This window comes from Hemitrygon akajei, chromosome 10 (genome assembly GCF_048418815.1).
Source record: "Hemitrygon akajei chromosome 10, sHemAka1.3, whole genome shotgun sequence".
Lineage (NCBI taxonomy): Eukaryota > Metazoa > Chordata > Chondrichthyes > Myliobatiformes > Dasyatidae > Hemitrygon > Hemitrygon akajei.
The window spans coordinates 64,810,081-64,836,560 of NC_133133.1; positions in this window are offsets into that span (position 1 = coordinate 64,810,081).

Below are 26,480 nucleotides of genomic sequence, written 5' to 3' on the forward strand. Positions count from 1 at the left end.
CCTTAAGCTCTCTAATCAATTCTGGTTCATTTCACAACACCCAGTCCAGAATAGCTGATCCACTAGTGGGCTCAACCACGAGTTGCTCTAAAAAGGCATCTTGTAGGCACTCTAGAAATTTCCTCTCCTGAAATCCAGCACCAACCTGATTTTCGTGATTTACCTGCATTTTGAAATTCCCCAGGACTATTGTAACATTGCCCTTTTGTCACATATTTTCTATCTTCCATTGAATTTATAGGGGGATACCCTTACAACTGTTTGGGGGCCTGTATATAACTCCCACCAGGGTCTTTTTACCCTTGTAGTTTCTTAGCTTTATCCACAATGTATCGATGTCTTCTGACCCTATGTCATCTCCTTCTAATTATTTTATTTATTTTTTTTACCAACAGAGCAATGCCACATCCTCTGTCTTCCTGCCTGTTTTTTCGATACAATATGTATCCTTGGACATTAAGCTCCCAGCTATAGTCCTCTTTCAGCCATGATTCAGTGATGCAACAAACGTCATACATGCCAGTCAGCAACTGTACTGCAAGTTCATCTACCTTTTTCCATATACTGTGAGCAGTCAAGTACAACACCTTCAGTGCTGTCTTCACCCTTTCCGATTTTGTCCACCTTTTACGTTACAACTCATCCTGTTGACTGCAATTTTGCCCTGTCAACAGCCTCTCCTCATTATACATTGCCTCTGTTCATAAACTCGCTACCTCATCTTCAGTGCTATTATCTGCCTTTCATGCGATACCACTTGCATTGAAATCTACACATCTCAGGACACTATTTGCACCATGTTCAACCTTTAGATTCCAAACTTTCTCTGAGGTCTTACCAACGTCTGCCTCCGCAACTTATCTACGAACTGTTCTGGCGCTCAGTTTCCCATCTCCCAGCAACGCTATGTTAAACCCCACCAGCATTAACAAACTTTCCTGCAGGGTTATAGTTCCCCTCCATTTCAGATTCAAACCTTCCCTTCTGTACAGGTCCCACCTTCTCTGGAAGAGAGCCCAATGATTCAAAAATCTTACGCCCTCCCTCCTACATCAACTGCCTAGCCACATATTAAACTCTATAATCTTCCTAGTTCTAGCCTCACTAGCATATGGCGCGGGTAGCAACTAACTCCCTAAACCCTTTGCAGAACCTTGTTACTCATCCTACTCATTTCATTGGTACCTACATGGGCCACGACTTCTGGCTATTCACCCTCCCACTTAAGAATGTTGAGGACTCTATCCAAGCTATCCTGGACCCTTTCACCCGGGAAGCAACATACCATCTGGGAATCTCGTTCTTGCCCACAGAACCTCCTGTCCATGTTCCCCTAACTAATGAACCCCCTATCACCACAGCAGACTTTTTCTCTCCCCTTCTCTTCTGAGTCACAGAGGCAGACTCGGTGCGAAGATTGAGCTCTGTGACTTTCCTCTGTTAGGTCATCCTTCCTGATAGTAAGTGAGATGGCCACAGGAATACTCTGCACTGGCTCCTTAACCTCTTTCCCCTTCCAGTATGTTACCCAGTTAATGTATCCTGCACCTTAGATGTAACTCTCTCTCTATATGCCCTGTCTATCACTTCTTCAGCCTCATGAATGATTCGAAGTTCATCCAGTTCCAGCTCCATCTCCTTAACATGGATTGTCAGGAGCTGCAGCTGAATGCTCTTCTCACATGTGAAGTCGTCAGGCACACTGGAGGTCTCTTTGCCTTCCAATATCCTGCAAGAAGACCATTCTGCTATCCTGCATGGCTTCTCCTCTGTCCTAGCTGAGCGGATATAAAGAAAAGAAGGAGAAAAAAAAACTTAACCTTGAGCTACACACACAAAATGCTGGAGGAATTGAGCAGGCCAGGCAACATCCATGGAAAAAAACACAGTCCACTCAGTCAGTCCTGCCAAAGGGTTTCGGCCCGAAACGTCGACTCAACTATGCTTTTTTCCATGGATGCTCTCTGGCCTGGTGAGTTCTTCCAACATTTTGTGTGTGTTGTTCAGGTTTCCAGCATTTGCAGATTTTTTCTTGTTTGTTAATCTTGAGCTTTTCTCCTTTCATTTTTGCTTTCACTGACTGAAGCCTCTCTTCTCTGAAGCCCTGAGGATCTAAAGCCTCAATATCACCACTCTGACTCTATCCACTCATACAACAGCTGCCATGACGACGGCTGTTGCACATGCTCCTGCCTTCCTTTTATTTTCTCTTCTTCCTTTTATTTTTCCATTGCAAACATCGATTGGTCTCTGGTTGAAGCAATTTCATTTGCTGTACCAACCCGCTGCTGCTTTTAGTACTTGGGTAGTGGACCTGACTGAAGTACCCACTTCTCAAAATTTCTGACGTCCAGATTGGTGGCTGGTCAAAGTTCTTTTTCAAAGCATCATGATAGAGAGATCATTCAAATGCAGGGACCTTCCTTCGGAAGCAGTGAGCAAGAGGAGGGAGAGAGAGAGCGTCACACATAGACACCTTCCACTGGCAGCAGTGAACGAGAGGCTGATAGACAGTGCTGAACACCCGCTCGCCTTCTGCACTTGCCTTGTCAATTTAAATCTTCCTTTGCGCGTTCATTGGCAAGGTCAGCAAGAAATAGAATTGATCGTGGGCTGCATCCCGTCTCCAGGCTTCTTGGCCTCAGGACCACACATTTTGCTCAAAGCCTTACGGAACCCTCTTAGAGACAGCAAAGTGCCAGATCGCCCAATCATCCACCAAAATGTAGATCACTAGCTTCAACAGTAGCAGAACTTCATTTGAAAGAAAAAGATGTAAAATAAGTGAGTTTTGTGAACCATCTGGAGGATGTTGCCCTTGTTCATGTTGTTCGCTGGCGCTGTCTTCTATGCATCTCAGGAAGCTTGACATTAAATGGAAATGATTGCTAACAAATGGATTGAAAGCTTTGAACACGTGTCTCTCAAAATGAGTTAGAAGAATATTAAAAGATTTTCATTGATGTTAATATAAAAAGGAGATATGACATGTTGTTAGCACTGATAGATCTTGCTAGGAAGAAACAAGCTCAGCATGTTGTTGCCTTAATTCCTTTCAGCTGTTACACTTATTCATTGATTTATTTATATTTGGTGACATACAGCATAGAGTAGATCCTTATGGCCCTAGGAGAAGCACCACCCAGCAAACTGTCAATTTAACCCTAGACCAATCACGGGACAATTTACAATGACCAATTAACCTACCAACTGGTATGTCTTTGGAATCTCGGAGGAAACCAAAACACCCAGAGGAAACACATGTGGTCATGGGGAGAACATACAAACTCCTTGCAGGCAGTGGCGGGAATTGAACCCAGGTCGCTGGTGCTGTAAAGTTTCATGCTAACTACTATACTACTCTGCTGTCCTAAGTGGGATTTTACACTTTAAGAGAAATATTAAGTCTTATTTCTGCAACGGAGGTGGACACCTGCCTGGTCAGCTTGGACCAGGAGAAAGCCTTCGACAGGACATCGCGCACGTACATGGCGGATGTACACTCCAAAATAGGATTTGGGGAGGAAATCCGGAATTGGATCAAACTGCTCTACACGGACATCTGTAGCACAGTCCAGGTCAACGGGTGGGAAACAGACAGCTTCCCCATCAGGTCTGGTGTCAGGCAGGGCTGCCCTCTCTCCCGTCTTGTTCGTGTGCTGCATGGAACCCTTTGCCGAAGCCATCAGGAGGGATGAGGGCATAAGAGGGTTGACGCTGCCAGGCAGTGAAGGGACCCAAGTCAAAATCTCCCTGTATATGGACGACATCGCTGTCTTCTGCTCTGATCCGAGGTCAGTTCGCAGGCTGATCAAGCAGGCTGATCTGCGAACAGTTCAAGCAGGCGTCGGGGGCCAGGGTCAACCGCACGAAGAGCGAAGCCATGTCTTCGGCAACTGGCCCGACTGATCCAGCATCCCCTTCACCATCGGGTCTGATCACGTGAAGGTGTTGGGGATCTGGTTCGGAGGGGCCGAGGCGTGCAACTGGCAGGAGCGGACTGCCAAGGTCAAACTGAAAATGGGACTGTGGGGAGGGCGCTCCCTATCGATAGCAGGCAAGAACGTGGTCATCAGGTGTGAGGTGCTCTCAGGGCTGCTGTACTTGGCGCAGGTGTGGCCAGTCCCCCGCTCCTTCAGCTCGGAAATCACCCGAGCCGTCTTCAGATTCGTCTAGGGATCCAAGATGGAGCGGGTCAGAAGGACAACCATGCACAAGTCCCTGGACAACGGGGGCAAAAACGTCCCCAATGTCGCCCTCACCCTGATGGCCAGCTTTGTGTGTGGCTGCATCAGGTTGTGTGTGGACCCCAGGTACGTGGGCACCAAGTACCACCATGTGCCCAGGTTCTACCTGTTGCCCTGGCTACGAAGGATGGGTCTGGCCCCTTTCCCGCACAACACTCCTCCGGTGGGGAAGAACCACAGTCTAGGGTTCTTCTCCCGTGGGAGTTGAGGGGTGGGGGGGGCGGGGTGTATACCCCTAAACAAGTGTATGTAAATATGGAATAGCACTGTGCCACGTGGGTGGTGAAAAGTGTGAAAATGTAAAGACAGCAATGGAAAACAGTTGTAAAGGATTGAAAGTCATTGAATGGTTTATTGTATATAATTTTATATTTGAATAAAGTATATTTTGTTTAATAAAAAAACATTAAACTGCAGAAGGAGTAATGTAGATTGCAGGACAAAGCAAATATGTAGTCTTTTAGAGTCAGGTATCATTCAGTTGTGGAAGCATCTGAGATCAAAAAACTACTAGATCTCAGCCAGCAGCAGAAGCTATGGACTCAAAATCTGGAATGGGTACCAAAATTCAAGATAATTTTTGACTCACAACAATTAATTGCATTTACAGATCTCCCAGGGTCAATCAAACTCAATGGTGAGTCTATTCACCATTTGCTTGCCAATCCTATTATATTTTAGAAGGAAAGAATGGCCTAGGACACAAAAATCTTACTAAATGTTTTCACTCTGTATCTGGTAAAGTTTTTAGCTTATATTAGCTTTATTGATTTTGTTGGTTCTATCACTGATCTCAAATATCATTTTGAAGTTGGTAAGCTAATTAATACAGATTAATAAATAGTCTTCAGACCAATGTTTGTTCCTTTATTAAGTAATTTTCTCCATGGGTTAGATACCACTAAAAGCGCAAGATTGTCTTGACTGCATTATATTTATTAATTGCTTTCTTATTTAAAGTTTAATTTCATGTTGTAACATAAAAATCAATAAAAGAGTCACTGCAGGCGTCTATCTGCTTTACTGATTAGACTAGGAAATGTTGTTCATTAATTCAGCAAATCACAGAGGGGTAGTAATGTAAGCTGGTTGCTGTTTGGTAGTAATGTAAGCTGTTTCGTCCATCCTTCACTCTTAAACCCAGGCTAGGATTATATCACCTGTGCAATTTATTAATGAGAAGATTGCAAACTCCTCTAGTTTAACTGCGTCGATATATTAAGAATCTGAGCCTGGCACTTTTATAACAAGGAGAATGTCTTGCCAAGGGACCTTTAATTTGTAGAATGATAAGGCAGGATCACAAAATAATAATTAATTTCAAAGCTTTCTATTAGTGTTTTGAAGTTTCTACATGGCCTCATCCCTTTTCAAGCACACTCCTGCCTCAGACTGTAAAGCCAAATTATCCTTATGCACCATAGATATAAAAGGCATACACAGCCATCCAGGGGAGTTCAGTGTTGTAATGAAATAGAAAGAAATACTATTTTTGGATATCTGCATCATTGAAAGTAATAAACTAGTTCCATAGATTTATCATATACTACTGTAAATGTTATTTTTGTCTCTGAGCTCATTGATTTATTCCAGCATTCCTAAAGGGTACAAAAGTAAGTGTTTTGTTTATGGTACTGGGAAACCAGGTGGCCATGAATAACACACGCGAAAGACAGAGAGGTGAGGAACAAATGCACTGCTGTTTATTTTACTTGCAAGCATCCAGCCAGAAATCCCACTCACATTGTGTTCAGTACGTAACATGCAGGGAAGCTTGACAGCAGCCCATAAAGCTCAAGATATACATGAATACATAATATATCCCTCCTCCTTTATTTAAAAGGCTTTGCCTCCTTCCTCTACGCAGACCAGTTGCTGAACTTCTGCTCCCTCACTGGAAGAACCTCACCAGTGTATATCTTAAAGTCAACCTTGCTCCTTCTGTGGTAAGATGCTGCAATTTCACCTTATATATTTTCTCCGACACCAGCGATACTGCAGTACCTTTGTCCATCTGCATCCTCACTGTGGCTGCATCCAACCACAGGGTCACTCAAAAAATAGCCGTCTTCATGTTCTAAAACAAATAAAACACACAAGCATTCTTCAACTACAGAGTGAGAGTCACTCAGTCCATCCTCGGTATGCTAAATCTTGTTCACATGTTTCTTTTTGTTTTTCCAAATTTAATATTTTGGTTGACTGTGTCTTTTTACTTTTATAGGCACATTCAATAAGTCCTTTCCTGCCACAGCTTTGGCAATCTAAATCCTTATATCAGCATTCTCTTGCTGAATGCCCAGTTTTGCCACAACGGTAACATTGATTGCAAAAAGGTGTTTTATTATTAAAGTCAGTAGAAATGTTATGAACTTGGGAAGATCCACTTAATAGCTGTGCTTCATTAGCTGCCACTTCCATTGATGTATTAATCTCAATTGCCTTCTGTAATGCCAGTCTGTCTTCTGTAAGTGAACATTTCTGAATTGCCTCGCAATGCAGACAACATACGAGCTTGTCACATAACGCATTATTCAGCGACTGTTCAAAAGTACAGTTCATATAATTGCTTCAACACCGCCACAAACTGTGAAACACTCACCTTCTTCTTGATTTCTTCTATGATATCTAAACCTCTCAGCAATAATTGAAGTTTTAGATGAATTGTGGTCTTTTAAGATTTTAATTATGCCTGAATAAGGCTTATTGCCAGGTTTAGAAGGTTGTACTAAATAGCAAAATAAATTCAACATTTTTGCACCCATCACAGTTAGAAAAGATGGAACACAAGTATCATCTGAAATTTAACTTGCCAGTGAAAAATATTCAAATCATTCAGTATATGAACACATTGTGCTGTTATTTTGTTTTACAGTCCCACACTTCCAAATGTTGTTGCCATTTTCAAACATAATCATATTCCAGAAATATTAACTAATCTTATCTATCTCTCACTCTTCTTCTCTTACTTGTTTTTTTTAAAACCATTTCCTTCTCTCACCTGGGATTCTTCACTCAACATTCTTCCTGCAGCCTTTATTTTTGCACAGTGTCTTGCACCTACATTACACAACAGTACATTACCAGCGTTGCACATTCTTTGTTTTTTGCCAAAAAAAACAATAAATATCATGTGAGGCCTTGTCACCTTGTTGCCAGTTGCTATGTTTGTGGTACTGGGAAGCTGGGTGGCCATGAATAACACACATTAGAGACAGACAGAGTAGTAAGAAACCAACATGCTGCTATTTATTTAACTTGTAAGCCATCTGCTCAGAATGCCCTCTGGGTTCAGTATGTAACACACAGGGAATCTCAACAACAACCCGTAAGTGTCAAAGCATACATGAATACTTTCTCCAGTTGTTGTCTATGTGTCTGTCTGGCTTATTCCAACAACTATCCTCTGAATTCAACCAGGTGCAGTGAAATCTATCAAGGGCCACAGCGCAGCACAATCCAAGAAAGTAATTAACATGAAGTAAAAAACATTTATTTAAACAAATCAAATGCCGCAAGTAATCAAAAGTAGCTCCATAAATGATGTGATACAAGATTTTATATGAAACTACTCCTACAGGATGGAAGACATTTCCTTTTTAGTACACGCCTATGGATTCTGCTTTTGGTTTTTCACAAAGCTTTAACCATTAACTATAACTAGTGACATCTACTTTCATAGACCTACCTCTCTCTGACTCTATGCAGGCAATCAACCCTGTCTGCAATTTGTTTACAAACCATTCAGCAACTTGAAATATTATTTGTCATTTAGTTCTTGCAACTCTTCTTGGAGAAGGTTCTAAATGTGGAACAGTAGCTAACTACAGCTTCCTGCAAGTTGCCGAAGTCTTGACTTTGTTCTCGTTATACAATAATTTAAAAACCACCACAATTTGATTGGCACAGCTTTCCTTTTTGATTATATAAATCTTTGATGGATTATTTTCAACTTACAAACCTTTTGGGAAGTTCAGCATTAAACTGGGTTTCCTGAGAAATCCTGCAGTAGTGATTTCAGTCAATTTTAGTTCAGCATGAGATATGCATTCCTGCTGGAGGTATAGCTTACCCCTTAGCTTTTTCCTCTTGACCTATGGCTTGTTATTGTCTGAATAACACTGAATGGATTTCCCTCTTCTAACACCTCTCCCTCATCAACTCCCCTTCAACATTACAAATTGCCTCCTTAAATTTCCCCTCTTTAATAAATATTCAATCAGACATCCAAATCATCCCACAAAATATCAATGAACATACTTCTTTCTGCATGAAACAATTATAGCTAATGACTTAGCTAATAATTAATCAACTAATTAAATTAATTAACACATGTCAGTCCATGGCCTCCTGTTATGCCAAGATGGTGCTGCCCTTAGGGTGAACGAGCAACACCTTATATTCTGTCTGGACAGCCTCCAACCTGATGACCTGAAAATCGATTTCTCCTTCCAGTAAAAAAAAATTCCATTCCCCTCCTTTCTTCTTCTAGTCCCCACTCTGTCCTTTTACCTCTTCTTGCTTCCCTATTTCTTCTCTTTCTCCTATGTCTCTTTCCTCTCCTTTCAGATTCAACCTACTTCAGCCTTTTACCTTCCTACCCCCAACCTTTTTATTCTGACATCTTCCACCTTCCTTTCCAGTCCTGAAGAAGGGTCTTGGCCCAAGTCTGCAAATGGTTATTCCTTTCCCCAGATACTGCCTGTCAGGCTGAGTTCCTCCAGCATTTTATGTTTGTGGCTTTGTATTTCCTACATCTGCAGCATTTCTCATGTGAATAATTTAACTGTCGTGGAAGATTTGTAACCCGGCTACAATAAACTCCAATAATCCAGCATTCTTGAGTTAATTGTGGTGCTGAACTGGCAAATTTTCTGAACCACTGCATCCCACTCCTATTAACGGATGTACTGCAAACCACAGTACTATTACTCTGACAAATACATTTTTACTTCATTGTTTTTAAACTATCACACAGCAGTCTAATAATATGTCCAGGGAACTAAATAAATTGAAAGGGAGAGTGGGAATAGGTTCTGGACTAATGGGAGACCAGATGAGCCAGATAGCAAACAATAACAATTTCCAAACAACAAGACCATGGACTATTGGAGTTGCTCTGCTCAATGAGATGGCAAAATAAAATTGAAAACTTTAGGCAAGGACATAAAGATCTGTCCAGAATTTCTACACGTCAGAAACAAAATAACATGGATCTAGTCAGTGCTCATGTGCCGCTCCTGACTGGAAGCCACTTTTCAGATTCTTCATGTGCATATCACTGTTACCAGACTCTACATGCCATATCCATATCCATCTACTTTAGATAAAGGGAGGTCTCCTTGTGCACGTGTAACTCCCTTACCAAGCTCATTTGGAAACTTGCCTCATTGCCGGCCCCGCTAACAACCACAGGACTCAGTGGTGAGAGGACCACTTTTCATAAACAATAGGCGTTTAGGGTCAGTATGATTTGTGATTCAACTAGACAGGAATATCGTGAAGTTCCGATTAAAGAAACCTTGATTTGTGCAAGTGCTATATAAATACTTCCCATACACAATACTTGGTCAGCAAGAAATAACAAATTGTATACTGTATAAAATTATAAAGTAAGTATATTTACAACTATCAGCTCTAACGAACAATTAGTAGGAAAAAAGAAAAGGGGAATAATATAAAAAGGCTCATTATAAATGAACCAGTCAGTAGAGCTCATCTTGAAGTTGTCTTTTACTCAAGGTCTGGACCCACAGTCTGCGTGAAAGCACACACCACATCTCGAACGTCGCTTGAAATCCATCTCAAACAAGTAGGCGCCATCTCTTGAGTATTGGTCCTTCCTCCTTGGAGCCATTCATCTCCACAAAGCACCTTGTGCAAGGGGCAATTTCTTTCCTACAGCACCCTCAGCTATCTTCCCTCCTGTCCTCTCTGCAACTCTCACCAAAAATACAATGAACTGCATCATCATCCGTCTCAAATCTCTCTCTGCCCAGCTTTCTCTAGAACCTTCTCCCAATTCCACCATCCTGACTGGCTAACACAACATTCCTAAGTTGAACATCATAACCCCTTACCGTTAGCTGAAAATGCAAACATGCTAAAAGCAGAACACATTGCCTTTACAAAACTGCTAAAATAAAATACCTACAGCACAGCAGTAGAAGTCTTAACCAGGGCATTACACATGTTATAAGCCATCAGTGGATCCATACAAAGGCAAATCTCCTTTAAGTAACTTACTTACCTGAAACTTCCTCATATTCCCAGCCCACGTCCACAGAGAACCCAAAAATTAAATCTTGTACTATATGTAATTATTGTGAGTAATAATGACAGAGGCTCTAAGCCAAGAACATTTTAAGTATAGCAGAAGTTTCCAGAATGTAAATTAAAATAGATAAAATATGACTCAGTGTCAGTGTGATCCTGTACTCTTAAAATGCAAGAAATAACTGTGGTGCCTATTAACAAGTGGTCTTGAATAATTATAAAGGTAATTTAAAAGTAAAGCAAACATTTGTTCAATATCAGGGATAAGCTTAACTTTGGCTATGGAGCTGCATCATCTTTTATAAAAACACCCCTCATTTTTAAAATTCTGTTTCTCTAGGGTTTATATTATGAACCAGGATTTTAGTCCAAATATCAGTTGCTCAAATACCATTGAAAAAGAATGGGTTTGATTTTTGGGGATAATTATTAATGGTGTTGAAACAAATTCTTTTGTTTGTGTCAACAGGAGTTTGGTTCAGATCACTTCAATTAGTAATTGATGTAATTGGTTTTGTTCACTAATTGAATTCACTCTGCACAACATTGTGGGCTGAAGGGCATGTTGCTCTGCTTTAATAACAGACCAAGTGCCTTGCAAGTGGAACAAATGCCACACCTGCCCCTACACCTCCTCTCTCTCTACCATTAAGGGTCCAAAACTGCCCTTCCAGCTGAGGTGACACTTCATTTGAGTCTGTTGGGGTCATCTACTGTATCCGGTGCTCCCGGTGTGGTTTCCAGTACATGTGAGCTCTGTTGTAGATTGGAAGACCGCTTCACCAAGTACCTACACTCCATCCCTCACATAAAGTGGGATCTCCTGGTGGCCACCCATTTCATTTCTACTCTCCATTCTCATTCTGATATGTCAGTTCATGGGCCCCTCCACTACTATGATGAGGCCACACTCATGTTGGAGGAGCAACACCATATATTCCGTCTGGATAGCCTACAACCGGGTGGCATGAACATTGATTTCTCGAACTTCCAGTAATACCCCATATCATCATTCTCCATTCCTGTTTCGCTCTCTCACCTTATCTCCTTCCCATCAGCTCCTTCTGGTGCTCTTCCTCCTTCCTTTTCTTCCATGGTCTTCTGTCCTCTCCTATCAGATTCCCCTTCTCCAGCCCTTTATCTCTTTCACAATCAATTTCCCAGCTCTTTACTTCATCCCTCTCCCTCCTCCAGGATTCACTTGTCACCTTCCACCTTATTCTTCATCCTCCCCTCCCCCAACAGTGTTAACCTGACTTCTCCCCTTCCTTTCCAGTCCTGAGGAAGGGTCTTAACCTGAAACATAGATTGTTTACTCTTTTCTGAAGATACTGCCTGGTCTGCCGAGTTTTTCCAGCATTTTGTGTGTGTGTGTTACTGTGCTCTACTGTTCTATGTTCTATTGTCAGAGATCATTGAGATCTTTCTCTATCAGATTAAGTAGCTGCAGAAGGAACATTCTCAAATCAGTCCATTATTTAATTTTTCTTCCATTCTCTTGGACAGCCTTAATTCAAAAATGCATCAGCGGATTTCAGCAGTGAATTCCTGGAATTGTCTGCTCCAGGGAGTTGAACTGATATGCTCATTAGAAGTTAAAATAGAGGCAAATATGTTTCTGAAAGATCAGGGGGTTGAGTGCCATGGGGCATTTGACTCAGGGGAGGAGTTGCAGCCTGAGGTAGATCAGCCATGATCATGTTTAACAGAAGCAGGCTTGAGAGGCAAGGTAACCCACTCCTGAACCTCTTTTCTTCAGTTCTTGAGTCACAGTAAATGCATTAAGTATATCCTTAAAATGGAATTAGTAATCAAACCAAGTACTGAGAGACTAAAAGGCTAATACTAAGCAGAGACATAAAACAACCCCATGAAAGCCAATGGCTCACTAATAACTCAGAAAGATGGAGTATTTCATCAGTATTTCATTTGGAGTACACTGGATTGTTTTCTGAATTTCATTGATGTTATGTGTGTGACCTTGAACAGACTGCAGTATTCACCAGAGTTTAGTTAACAACCCACAAGGTTAACAAACAGAAGATGCAGCCTAATCCTCATTGTCAGGGGAAGAGCCAGAAGAAACACTTTTATACATCAAAGTTTGCAAAGAAAATCTTAAAATCGAAGCAAGAGGCTGAGAGTGAAAGACTGAAGCATCGCGGAGGGAAGGTAGTTTTTCTTTACTTTAACTGATCAGGGAAAAGAGGCTCTACTGCGCAGGCACGTAATGTAATGCACCAAGGTTTAAAAGGGAGACCGCCAAATACAGCGGCCATCGTTGGAGTGGACTGAGTCGGAGAGGGACAGCTTTGGCTCAGTCAGACTTCGGCGAGAAACAGGCAGAGGCAAGGGTAGGTTCCGTTAAGTTTCTGATTTTCTTCTTTTTTTTTAGTTCAGACTAGAGAATATGCCAGGCAGGATGTTGGAATGCTCCTCTTGCAGGATCTGGGAAGTCAGGGAGACTTCCAGTGTCCCTGACAACGATACCTGCAAGAAGTGCATCCAGCTGCAGCTCCTAATAAACCGCGTTAGGGAACTGGAGCAGGAGCTGGATGACCTCCGAATCATTTGGGAGACTGAGCAGTTTATAGATAGTAGCTTCTGGGAGGTAGTTACACCTAAGGTACAGGGCACAGGTAATTGGGTTATCATCAGGCGAGGGAAGGGGAAAGGGCAGACAGTGCAGGGTTCACCTGTGGCCATTCCCCTCCAGAACAGGTATACCGATTTGGGTACTGTTGGGGGGGGGGGGGGGGGGATGGCTTACCTGGGACAAGCTGTGGCAGCTGGATCTCTGGCACTGAATCTGGTTCTGCAGTGCAGAAGGGAGGGAAGAAGAAGAGGAGAGCGGTAGTGATAGGGACTCCATAGTCAGGGGTACAGACAAGAGATTCTGTGGTCGTGACAGAGACTCTCGGATGGTTTGCTGCCTCCCGGGTGCCAGGGTCAGGGATGTCTCTGATCGCGTGCACAGCATTCTGAAGTGGGAAGGTGATCAGCCAGATGTCGTGGTGCGCATCGGTATCAATGATATAGGTAGAAAGAGTCAGGAGGTCCTGAAGAGTGAGTACAGAGAGCTTAGTAGGAAGTTGAAAAACAGGACCTCGAGGGTAGTAATCTCCGGATTGCTGCCTGTGCCACGTGCCAGTGAGGGTATGAATAGGATGCTCTGGCAGATGAACACATGGCTGAGAAACTGGTGTAGGGGGCAGGGTTTCAGATTTCTAGATCATTGAGACCTCTTCTGGGGCAGGTGGGAACTGTACAAGAGAGACGGGTTACACCTGAACTACAAGGAGACCAATATACTTGCAGGGAAGTTTGCTAGTGTTATTGGGGAGGATTTAAACTAGATTTGCAGGGGGGATGGGAACCAGAGTGCCAGAGTAGATAGTGGAATGGGGGAAAAATAAATGATAAAGTCATAAACAGTAAGGTTGTGTGTAGTGGGAACAACTTTCTGAGGTGTGTATATTTCAATGCAAGGAGTATTGTTGGAAAGGCAGATGAGCTGAGGACTTGGATTGACAAGTGGAGTTATGACATCATAGCCGTTACTGAAACTTGGCTACAGGAGGGGCAGGACTGGCAGCTCAATGTTCCAGGGTTCCGATGTTTCAGACGTGATAGAGGCAGAGGGATGAAGGGTGGGTGGGGGGGTGGCTTTGCTAGTCAGGGAAAATATTATAGCAGTGCTTCGGCAGGAAAGATTAGAGGACTTGTCTACTGAGGCCATAAGGGTGGAGCTGAGAAACAGGAAAGGTATGATCACATTAATAGGGTTGTATGATAGACCACCCAATAGTCAGCGAGAATTGGAGGAGCAAATCTGCAAAGAGATAACAAACAACCGCAGGAGACAAAAAGTTGTGATTGTAGGGGATTTTAATTTTCCACACATTGATTGGGACTCCCATACTATTAAAGGTCTAGATGGGTTAGAGTTTGTGAAATGTGTTCAGGAAAGTTTTCTAAATCAATATATCGATGTACCAACTATGGAGGATGCAATATTAGATCTCCTATTAGGAAATGAGTTCGGGCAGGTGACGGAAGTGTGTGTAGGGGAACACTTTGGGTCCAGTGATCATAACATCATTAGTTTCAACTTGATCATGGATAAAGATAGATCTGGTCCTCGGGTTGAGGTTCTAAACTGGAAAAAGGCCAAATTTGAAGAAATGAGAAAGGATCTAAAAAGTGTAGATTGGGACAGGTTGTTCTCTGGCAAGGATGTGATTGGTAAGTGGGAGGCCTTCAAAGGAGAAATTTTGAGAGTGCAGAGTTTGTATGTTCCTATCAGGGTTAAAGGCAAAATGGATAAGAATAAGGAACCTTGGTTCCCGAAGGATATTGGAACTCTGATAAAGGAGAAGAGAGAGATGTATAACATGTATAGGCAATAGGGAGGAAATAAGATGCTTGAGGAGTATAAAAAGAGTAAGAAAATACTTAAGAAAAAAATCAGGAGGACTAAAAGAAGACATGAGGTTGCTTTGGCAGTCAAGGTGAAGGATAATCCTAAGAGCTTCTACAGGTATGTTAAGAGCAAAAGGATAGTAAGGGATAAGATCTGTCCTCTTGAAGATCAGAGTGGTCAGCTATGTATGGAACCAAAAGAAATGGGAGAGATATTAAATGGGTTTTTTGCATCTGTATTTACTAAGGAAACTGGAATGGAATCTATGGAAACAAGGCAAACAAGTAGGGAGTTCATGGAACTTATACAGATTAAAGAGGAGGAGGTGCTTGCTGTCTTGAGGCAAATCAGAGTAGATAAATCCCCAGGACCTGACAGGGTATTCCCTCAGACCTTGAGGGAGACTAGTGTTGAAATTGCAGGGGTCCTGGCAGAAATATTTAAAATGTCGATATCCATGGGTCAGGTGCTGAAGGATTGGAGGATAGCTCATATAGTTCCTTTGTTTAAAAAAGGCAAAAAAAGAAAGCCAGGAAATTATAGGCCAGTAAGTTTGATATCGGTAGTAGGTAAATTATTGGAAGGAATACTAAGAGATAGGATCTACAAGTATTTGGATAGACAGGGACTTATTAGAAACAGTCAGCTTGGCTTTATGCATGGTTATTCACGTTTAACCAATCTATTAGAGTTTTTCGAGGAAGTTACCAGGTAAGTGGATGAAGGGAAGGCAGTGGATGTTGTATACATGCACTACAGTAAGCCCTTTGACAAGGTTCCGCATGGGAGGTTGGTTAGGAAGATTCAGTCGCGAAGTATACATGGAGAGGTAGTAAATTGGATTAAACATTGGCTCAATGGAAGAAGCCAGAGAGTGGTAGTGGAGGATTGCTACTCTGAGTGGAGGCCTGTGACTAGTGGTGTGCCACAGGGATCAGTGCTGGGTACATTGTTATTTGTCATCTGTATCAATGATCTGGATGATAATGTGGCAAATTGGATCAGCAAATTTGCTGATGTTACAAAGAATGGAGGTGTAGTAGGTAGTGAGGAAGATTTTCAAAGCTTGCAGAGGGATTTAGACCAGTTGGAGGAATGGGCAGAAAAATGGCAGATGGAGTTTAATGCAGACAAGTGTGAGGTATTGCACTTCGGAAGGTCAAACCAAGGTAGAACATACATGGTAAATGGTAGAACACCGAGGAGTGCAGTAGAACAGAGGGATCTGGGAGTACAGATACATAATTCCCTAAAAGTGGCGTCACAAGTAGATAGGGTTGTAAAAGAGCTTTTGGTACATTGGCCTTTATAAATCAAAGTATTGAGTATAAGAGTTGGGATGTTATGGTGAGTTTGTATAAGACATTGGTGAGACCGAATTTGGAGTATTGTGTGCAGATTTGGTCACCTAATTACAGGAAGGATATTAATAAGGTTGAAAGAATGCAGAGAAGGTTTACAAGGATGTTGCCGGGACTTGAGAAACTGAGTTACAGAGAAAGGTTGAATAGGTTAGGACTTTATTCCCTGGAGCGTAGGAGAATGAGGGGTGATTTGATAGAGGTGTATAAAATTATGATGGGTATAGATAGAGTGAATGCAAGCAGGTTTTTTCCACTGAGGCCAGGGGAGAAAAAAACCAGAGGTCATGGGTTAAGGGTGAAGGCGGAAAAGTTTAAAGGGAACATTGGGGGTGTGGGGGCTTCTTCACGCAGGGAGTGGTGGGAGTGTGGAATGAGCTGCCAGATAAAGTGGTGAATGGGGGCTCACTTTTGACATTTAAGAAAAAACTTGGACTGGTATATGGATGAGAGGGGTTTGGAGGGATATGGCCCAGGTGCAGGTCAGTGGGACTCAGCAGAAAAATGGTTCAGCACAGCCAAGAAGGACCAAAAGGCCTGTTTTTGTGCTGTAATGTTCTATGGTTCTAACAAGCTTTAAGATACATAATGTTGAAGAAAATATACTTAATGCTTCTGAATACACAAGGACAGTAAGGCAAGAGACTGAAGACTTTGAACATATATTGTAAGTTACATTAATAATTTCAAGACAAAAGAGTACTGGAATGATTTAAGTAAAAAATGGATCTTGCAACTGCAAATGAGTGGAAATCATACTGATGAGGTGAATGAAATTATGGAATTTAGACAATCTTGAGGGTGGAAATGAAAAGATTGAGCTTCCAAGATTCATTTGCTGATGAAAATCTATTTTTCATTCTTCTATGAAATAGGAGAACCTTAATATTCCTGAATCACTGGTTAGCCAGCTAGCAGTGTTCTGCCAAAAAAGATGCAGGAAGTTGTAAGCTTAGCCAGCTCCATTATGGGAAATAGCCTCCAAGCTTCGAGGGTCCCTTCATGAAGCAATGTCTTAAAAAGATGGCATCCACCATTAAAGACCCCCTTCATCCAGGGCATGCTCTTTTTTCTTTGCTACCATCAAGGAGGAGGTTCAGGAGTTTGAACACACACACACACTCAATGAATAAGTTTTTCTTGTTCTGATGACAAACTCTGCCATCTTCCGCAAGGATGATGCCAGGGCAAATCTAGTCTGGTGATACCACCAGACTAGACTTGCCCAGGCATCATTCCTGAAGAAGATGGCAGAGTTTGTCATCGAAAGACCCGTTACAATCAATACTTGTAAACAGATGGAACCTCAAGAAGAGCTTATTCATCATATATGCCGGGGAAAGCACTAGGTCATTTTTCACATTCACTCAGTGTTTCAGGAACAGCTCATTCCTCTTTGCCATTAGATTTCTGAGTGGACAATGTTTCCAAGAATATTTCACTATTTTTGCTTTTTGTACTACTTATTATATATATATATATATATCCTGTAATTTATAGTTTTTTATTATTATGTATTGCAATGTACTAATGCTACAAAACAACAAGTTTCATGACATATGTCAATGATATTAAACCTGATTGTTGTAAGTTCTGACTTATTTCCTGTGCTATCCTATCACAGGTAACACAAGGGAAATAAATAGTAAGCTCTAGAATGTATGCAAGTAATAACCAGTCCAGAAACATTAAATGATTCAATTAATTAAGTTAAACATAATATCTAAAGCTAACCATCAATTGTTGCAGATGTCATATACAACATTGTCACATTTAAATGATGTTTACAGGATCAATAGCAATAAGTGCCAAACATTGTGTGCATGTTAATTAGCAGTAATAGGTACAAGTTGTTTACAATTACTGAGGTTTTATTACCCACTGAAAGCTAGAATTAGATTTTAAGATTAAATTGCAACAGGGTGTAATCTATCTTTGAACATGCATTTATTAAAGGCAGAAGTGACTGTAACTCCTGTACTAAGGAGAAGATGTTTGGGAAGCTGAGCATGTCGATAAGTCACCTGGATTGGATGGACTACACCTTAGAGTTCCCAAAGAGGCAGCTGAAGAGATTGTGGAGGCATTAATAATGATCTTTCAAAAATCAATAGACTCTAGAATGGTTCCAGAGAACTGGAAAATTGCAAATGTCATTTCACTTGATTTCCTCACTTGCAGATCCCTGTCAGTTTGGATTGACAATAACATCTCCTCCACAATCTTCAGCAGCACAGGTGCACCACAGGTCTGTGTGCTTAACCCCCTGCTCTATCACTTTACATTTATGATAGTGTGGCTAAGCCTCGCTGCATTGCCACATTCAAATTTGCAGATGACAACACTGCCATAGGCTGAATCAAAAATGGTGACATATTAGCATATAGAAGGGAGATTGAAAATCTGGCTGAGTGGTGCCACAACAACAACATCCCACTCAATATCAGCAAGACCAAGGAGCTGATTATCAACTCCAGGAGGAGGAGATCAGTGAGCTGGTCCTCATCAGAGGATCAGAGGTAGAGAGGATCAACAAATTTAAATTTCTCAGTGATATCATTTTGGAGGATGCCCTGGGACCAGCACGTAAGTGTAATTAAGAAGAGAGCATGGCAGTGCCTCGACTTCCTTCAGAGTTAGCAAAGATTCGGCATGACATCTAAAACTTCACTGACTGTAGCTCAGCATTTAATACCATCATTCCCACAATCCTGATGGAGAAGTTGCAGAACCTGGCCCTCTGTACCTCCCTTTGCAATTGGATCCTCAACTTCCTAACCAGAAGACCACAATCTGTGAGGATTGGTGATAACATCTGCTCCTCACTGGTGATCAACACTGGTGCACCTCAGGGATGAGTGCTTAGTCCACTGCTCTAACCTCTATATACCCATGACTGTGTGGCTAGGCATAGCGGAAATACTATCTTTAAATTTGCAAATGATACAACCATTATTGGTAGAATCTCAGGTGGTGATGAGAGGGTGTACAGGAGTGAGATATACCAACTAATGGAGTGGTACCACAGCAACAACCTGGCAGTCGATGTCAGTAAGATGAAAGAGCTGATGGTGGACTTTTGGAAGGGTAAGACGAAGGAACACATGCCAATCCACATAGAGGGATCAGAAGTGGAGAGAGTGAGAAGTTTCAAGTTCCTAAGTGTCATGATCTCTGAGGATCTAACCTGGTTCCAACATATCGATGCAGTTACAAAGGAGGCAAGACAGGTCTATACTTCATTAGGAGTTGGAAGAAATTTGGTATGTCAACAAATAGAAACTTCTATAGATGTACTGTGAAGAATGTTCTGATAGTCTGCATCACTGCTGGTATGGTGGGGGGGTGAGGCTGGCTACTGCACAGAACTGAAAGGACTGAAACAGAGGGCTGTAAGTCTAGTCAGCTCCATCTTGGGTACTAGCCAACAAAGTACCCAGGGCATCTTCAAGCAGCGGTGTCTCAGAAAGGCAGTGTCTATTATTAAGGACATCCAGCACTCAGGGCATGCCCTTTTCTCACAATTGGAGGTTCTCATCAGGTTGGAGGTATAGAAACCTGAAGGCACACACTCAGCAATTGAGGAACAGCTTCTTCCCCTCTGCCATCTGATTCCTAAATGAACGTTGAACCCTTGGATACTACCTCATTTTTTAAAATGTAGAGTATTTCTGTTTTTTGCACAATTTTTAATCGATTCAATATGCGTATACTGTATAAAGTATACTGAATAAGATTTACTTATTTATTTATTGTTATTATTATTATTATTATTTCTTCTATATTATTTATTGCTTGTTATAACTGCTGCTACTAAGTTAACAAACTTCCTGTCACATATGCCTGTGATAATAAACCTGTTTCTAACTTTGACAAACTTCTATACATGTGTAGTGGAGAGTATATTGACTGGCTGCATCATAGCCAGGTATGGAAACACCAATGCCCTTGAATGGAAAATCCTACAAAAAAATAGTGGATACAGCTCAGTCCATCACGGATATAGCCCCCCCACTATTGAACACATTTATGTGAACTGTTGTCGCAGGAAAACAGCATTTATAATCAGGGACCCGCCCCCACCACTGTGGGTGTGCTCTCTTCTCACTGCTACCATTAGGGAGAAGGGACAGAAACCTCAGGATTCACACTACCAGCATCAGGAACAGTTATTATCACTCAACCATCAGGTTTTAAACTAAATGGGATAACTTCACTTCATAAGACCATAAGTTAAAGAGGCAGAATTACGTCAGTTGACCTACTGAATCTGATCCACCATCTCATCATGACTGATCAAATTTTCCTCTCAGCCCCAGTCATCTGACTTCTCCCCGTATCTCCTCATGCCATGACCAATCGAGAATCTATCAATTTCTGCCTTAAATACATAGAGACTTGGCCTCCACAGCTACCTGTGGCAACAAATTCCACAGATTCACTATTCTCTGGTTAAAGAGATTTCTCCTCATCTGCATTTGAAAAGACTTCCCTCTATCTTGAGTTTGTGTCCTCCAGTCATAGACTCTCCCACCATAGGAAAATCCTCTCCACATCCACTCCATCGAGGCTTTTCACCATTCAATAGGTTTCAATGAGGTCACCCATTATTCTTCTGAATTCTAGTGAAGACAGGTCCAGAGCCATCAAACATTCTAAATATGGCAAGCCATTCAATCCTGGAATCATTTTTGTGAACCTCATTTGAACCTTCTCCAGCTTCAGCACATCTTTTCTAAGATTATCCACTGTAAGGTTCAATGTGTTGTGCATTCAATATCTTATTCTGAACACCACTGTTGTAACCCAAGGTTACTTGTGTTATTGGTGTCTTCCTGTCAGCTTGAGCTAGTCTATCTATTCTCCACTAACCCTTTTAATTAACAAGGTGTTTTTGCACACATACCTGCTGCTCACTGCATGATTTTGTTTTATTTTGCACCATTCTCTGAAAACTCAAGAATCAGAATCAAAATCAGGTTTATTATCACCAGCATGTGATGTGAAATTTGTTAACTGAACAGCAACAGTTCAACGCAATACATAATCTAGCAGAGAAAAAATAAATAAATAAATAATAAGTAAATCAATTACCGTAGATTCCGGATTTTAAGCCGCTACTTTTTTCCCACATTTTGAACAGCTTTGAACTTTGCGGCCTTTAATACGGAGCGGATAATACATTATTTTTTTCATGCCGCCAAAAACATTTTGCCTCGTAACAGTAGACCAATAAAATTGATGAGTAGTTCACAGAGGTCCAATGAAATTGTACGATAAATCAAGCGCACTTTCACAATTAAATTATTGTAAATCAGTCATTTGTACTCACCCTCATCAACATGGAAAACACTCGAAGAAAAGCATTGTGCTGCCTTTATGGCAGTTATTTAGTTTATAATATTTTCGCTTAGTAATTCATTTTCTAGTTAAAGTTAGAACTGTTTTAACTATATTTGTTTTCTGTACTGCATCGCGGGATGCTATTGTTTTCTGTACTACATCGCGGGATGCTATGACGTCACACCCGGTTTCGCCGCGTCTTGTGGGATACCAGTTTGCGATAAACGGGACGGCGGGGGGGAGTGGCGGAGCGGCTTTGGATCTGAGCGAACGCTGCTTTTAAGTTAAAGGCGATCAATAACTTTTCCTGGTAGGCTGCAGTATATATATTTTTTACCAGTCGTTAGGAGATATTGGAATGTTGTTCAGTAAAAAAGTATATGCAACGTATATTTAAAAGTAGCCGCGTTACAGGCACGGTTCGAAAAAAAGCATTTGCAATATGTATTTGTTTTTGTTACCATATGGATTTAATTAAAAGTTAAAAAATCCTCACGTGTAATATCTTTCTGTGTAAATATCTCATATTACAACGTGGGACACCTGCGGCTGAAAATCCGGTGCGGCCTGTACAAGTAAAAAATTGATTTTATTTCTAAAATTAGAGCCAGCGGCTTTTAATCAGGTGCGCTCTGTAGTCCGGAATCTACGGTACTTATTTCTGTAATTTCTGCCTAGGCAGAAAAATGGTTTGGCACAGCCAAGAAGGGCCAAAAGGCCTGTTTCTGTGCTGTAATGTTCTATGGTTCTATAAAGGGTGAAAAACTGCTCACAATACTCCAAGTGAGGCCTGACCAGTGCTTTATGAAGTCTCAACATTACATCCTTGCTTTTATGTTGTAGTCCTCTTGAAATGAATGCTAATACTGCATTTGCCTTTGACACCAACATCTTTCCAACCACAAAGGTCAGACTAACTCACCTATATGTTCCTTTCTTCTGCCTCTTTCCCTTCTTGAAGAGTGAAATGGCATTTACAATTATTTTCCATTCTTGTAGAACCATTTCAGAATCTCGTGATTCTTGAAGGATCATTAATAATGCCTCCATGAACTCTTCAACCACCTCTTTCAGAACCCTGAGTAAACCATCTGATCCTGGTAACTTACCTACATTCAGACCTTTCAGTTTCCCAAGAACATTCTCTTTAGTTATGGTAACTCCACATAATTCATGACCCTCGACACAGTGAATACTGATTCAAAATACTTATTCGGTTCATCCACCGTTTTGATCTCCCCCATTACTACCTCTCCAGCATCATATTGCAGCGGTCCGATATCCATTTTAACCTCTTTTTTGCACTTTGTATATCTGAAGGACTTTTTGGTATCCTCTGGCTAGCTTACTTTTGTATTCCTTCTTCTACTTTAATGATTTTTTAGTTACCTTCTGTTGTTTTTTAAAGCTTCCCAAACTTCTAACTTTCTATTAATTTGTGGTCTGTTATGTGCCCTCTCTTCAGTTTTTATGTTGACTTTGTCTTCTCTTGTTAGTCCCAGTTGTGTCAGCTTTTTTTTTGAATTCATTTTCCCCTCTGGGATGTATATATCCTGTGCCTACCAATTGCTTCCAGATATTCCAGCCATTGCTGCTCTGCTGTCATCCCTGCCAGTGTTCTTTTCCAATCAATTCTGGCCTATACCTCTCTCATGCCGTTGTAATTCCTTTTACTCCACTATAATGTGATACATCTGACTTTAGCTTCTCCTTCTCAAATTTCAGGGTGAATTTAATCATATTATGATCAATCTGTTTAATTCTAGTTTATTGCACAATACCCAGTCCAGAATATCTGATCCCTTAGTGGGCTCAAAAAAGAGATGCCCTAAAAACCCATCTCATTGGCTTTCTAGAAATTCCCCTTGCTGGAATCCAGCACAAACCTAATTTTCCCAATCGACCTGCATATTGAAATCCTCCATGACTATTGTAACATTGCCCTTTTGGCATATGTTTTCTATCTTCCATCATAATTTGTAGACCACATCCTTACTACTGTTTGGGGGTCTGTATACAACTCCCATCAGGGTATTTTTTCCTTTTCAGTTGCTTAGCTCTATTCACAATGATTCAGCACCTGCTTACCATATGTCACCTCTTTTTCATGATTTGACATTTTTTTAACCAGTGGAGCAATGCTACTCACTCTGCCTTTCTGCTTGCCCTTTCAATACAATGTGTTTCCTTGGACATTAATCTCCCAGCTATAATCTTCTTTCAGCCATGATTCAGTGATCAATTTTTTGATTTTGTCCATCTTTTACATTGCAACTCATCTTATTTACTGCAATTTTGCCCTCTCAATAGCCTCTCCTCACTACACATTGCCTCTGTTTGTAAGCCAGCCACCTAATCTTCAGCACTATTATCTGCATTCCACTCAAGTCCACTTGCTCCACCCTTGTAATGTTCGCATAACCTGTGGACTCTTCATCTCGTGTCCTCCATATTTATTGTTTGTTTATTTATTTGTGTGTTTGTTTGTTTATTTATGTATTTTTCTTTTTGTATTTGCACTGCTTGTTGCCTTTGGCACACAGTCTGTACGCCCAAGTTGATGAGATTTTTCATTAATTCCATTATGGTTGTTATTCTATAATGGATTTATTGAATATGCCCCCAGGAAAATGAATCTCAGGTTGTATATGGTAACATACAGTACATTTACTTTGATAATGCATTTACTTTGAACTTTGACCACTCTTTCAGAAGGGAAGGAGGCACAAGAAAGGAAATTATAGGCCAGTTTGCCTTACTTCAATGGTTGGGAAGATGTTGGAGTCAATTAATGAGGATAAGGTTTTGGGGTTCTTGGAGGTGCAATGCAAAGGAAGCCAAAATCGGCTGGAAATCTGGTCTGATAAATCGGTTGGAGTTCTTTGAGGAAGTAACATGTAGGGTAGACAAAGAGAAGTCAGTAGATGTTGTTTATTTGGATTTTCAGAAGGCCTTTGACAAGGTATGATACCTGAGGCTGCTTAACAAGATAAGAGCCCATGGTATTACAGAAAAAATCCTAGCATGGAGAGAAGATCGGCTGATTGACAGGTGACAGAGTCAGAATAAAGGGGGCCGATTTTTGTTGGCTGCCAATGCCAGGTGATGTTCAGCGTGGCTGGCATCGGAGCTTTTGCTTTTCATGTCATATTTTGTCAATTTGAGATGATAGAATTGATGGCTTTGTGGCCACATTTGCGGATGATACAGAGATAGAGGAAGTGGCCAGTATGTTTGAGGAAGCAGGGAGCCTGCGGAAGAACTTGGTCAGATTAGAAGAATGGGCAAAGAAGTGGCAGATTTAATATAGTGTATGGAAGTGTTATGGTCATGCATTTAGGTAGAAGGAATAAAGGCATAGATAGTTTTCTATATGGGGAGAAAATTCAAGAATCAGAGGTAATAAGGGATTTAGGAGTCCTTGTGCCATATTCCCTAAAGGTTAAGCAGCAGGCTGAGTTGGTGGTAAGGAAGGCAAACGCAATGTTAGCATTCATTTTGAGAGGAGTAGAATATAAGACCAAGTATGTGATGCTGAGGCTTTATAAGGCCACACTTCAAGTATTATGAGCAGTTTTGAGCCCTTTACCTTAGAAAAGATGTGTTGGCTTTGGAGAGGGTCCAGAAGAATCCAGGGAATGTAAGTGTTAACATATGTGGAGCATTTGAAGGCTCTGGGCCTGTACCTGCTGGAGTTTAGAAGAATTAGGGAGGGGGGTCTCATTGAAAACTATTGAATGTTAAAGGGCCTAGAAAGAGTGGATGTGTCGAGGATGTTTCCTATATTGAGAATGTCTAGGACCAGAAGACAAGACTGAGAATATAGAGGGACACCTATTTAGAACAGATGAGAAGGAATTTCTTAAGCCAGAGAGTAGTGGATCTGTGGAATTTTTTGCCATGAATGGCTGCTGATGCAAAGTCTTCGAATATACTTAAAGCAGAGATTGATCAGTTCTTGGCTAGGCAGAGCACCAAAGGTTCAAGGAGAAGGAAAGAGAAAGGGGTTGTGAGGGATACAAATGATGATGGAATGGTGGAGAAGACTGAAGCAAGTGGCCTAATTCTGCTCCTATGTCAAGGACAGCATAATCACAGGTAGTTCTGCACCTTCCTGTTATTAAAGGAGCACAAGATTTTCTACAATTACTGAAAATAATCTCACATTGTGTTGTTCAGAAACACCATACGGTAGTTTTAATTAATTATTGTGATATGGGTGTTGTACATTATATTGGAGTGGGCCCAGAAAAAGAATTAAAGTTAGATGAAGCAAAATACTATTTGTGCTACTGAAATATCAGCTTCACTTTATCAGTACAGGAAAAATAAGATATACAACTGAGAAAAATTAAACTGATAATAATTGGTTCAATTTATGCATCTTTCTAGGGTGGATTCATTTGAGTTCTGCAAGTCAAAAGTGTGGCACATGGATCTAAGTATCTGTCTGTATAATGGATACATGCAACAATCCTTGCCTCAGTTCTTTTCCAATACCCTTGCTCAACATCTTCTCCACTTTGTTGAAGAATGTAATTCTGTTTCTTCCTGCATTCACATGGAACTCAAATATTTTGCTACCTTTTCCGCCATTTCCATTCTTCTTCCACATTCACATGGACCATATCTGACTCTTCCCTTCCTTTTCTTGCTTTATCTCAGCAGGAAGGGATCATCTGGTGCAGTACAGATCAATCTATCATTATGATCCCAGGAGAAACAACTTGAAGCAAACAATGAGCAACACACTAACTAAACCGAAAAACAGGTTTATAACTTAATAGAAGATTATGTTTGAGGGCTAGAATTGCAAACTCCTGCACCTAA